The sequence below is a fragment of the Lottia gigantea genome, assembly GCF_000327385.1.
Source record: "Lottia gigantea unplaced genomic scaffold LOTGIsca_3023, whole genome shotgun sequence".
NCBI lineage: Eukaryota > Metazoa > Mollusca > Gastropoda > Lottiidae > Lottia > Lottia gigantea.
In genome coordinates this window covers 1-1330 of record NW_008708999.1, presented here as the reverse complement: position 1 = coordinate 1330, position 1330 = coordinate 1, and positions in this window count along the sequence as shown.

Genomic DNA, 1330 nt, shown 5'->3' with positions numbered 1-1330 from the left:
TCTGTGTTGTGCACAAACGGGTCTTTTAGGGTTATAATCGACTAAATATTTGTATTACTCGGTGATAAAGATTACATTCAGCTATATGTATTACTTTTCAGAACCTGTTCACTTACACAGTGGTGTAATTACCATCTAACCGATATTACGACGTAATTACTGAAAACGCAGGCAGAAGCATCTTTCATTATTCTCACCTCTGGTAGATACTTTGACAGCCGACAACTTTCAAAATAGCTAACAGAGGCTGAAATCTCTGATGATAATATCGACCCCAGAACAAGCTACCCCTGTATTAAAATCTTCATATAGTGTATTTTTACTGATCCTTTTAGAAGTGAAGAGACTGGTTTCTGTAGACCCGTATAAATTGTATACAACATCGCAATGAGTTAAACAGCGATCAACGACAGCGGAAGATATTGGTCGAGCCCCAAGAAGACATCTTATGTGTTCCGGCCAGTCATTAGGTCTTCCTTTATTTTCTAAGACTTCGAAAAGTTGCATTAAAATACATAATTCTACAAATAGTAAATCGCATTTTTCTTGATTTATCAGGTCGTAAATAAATTGGCCAATGGAAGGAATTAAAGGAGGGTCTCGTTGGTCTATGTAAACAGATTTCAAGCCGGTGATTACATAGTGGTGAGGTAAACCTGGTAACCAACTTAATGAGTAACAATTCAACATCCCGTTTCTACATTTCGGCTGTACAGGCTCCAGGATGGATTTGAGAAGTAAATGAGAATGAACCGTCATTTTGGACATACCAGTTGTTCCAGACGACAACATTATGATTGCATCGGCGTTACCATCGTAACAAATGACGTCATCATCTGCGTCATTATTTTCTGGTAGTTGATTGGCCCATTTGAATCCAATATTTCGGTTTACCTCTGTGTACAAGACATGCTTGAGAAATGGAAGCGTTGTAGAAGAAACTGAATTGCCGTCTCCATTGTCGATTATCTCTGAAAATAATTTCCTACATTCGTCTTTAGGATCAGACGATAAAATTAGAAGTGGACTATTAGTTTTGTTGATGTTTTGAATCAAATAATTGCCATCTTTAAGTTGAAGCTTCCCATTTAGAATGACGCAACCTGCAAGGATGGTGCCAAAAAACACAATTATCCCGTTAGGAGAATCGGGTAATAGATTACTAATAACTTCTCCAGGTTGTATACCCAGTTTCCTAAGCTGCCTGGCGAAATACACAGACTGGTCTAAAATCTCCTTACACGTTAGAGAGGTCCTCAAACCATCCTTATCAACAAACACGAAGGCTTCTGAATTCGGATGATCTTTGCCCAATGCTGTATCTTTCTGG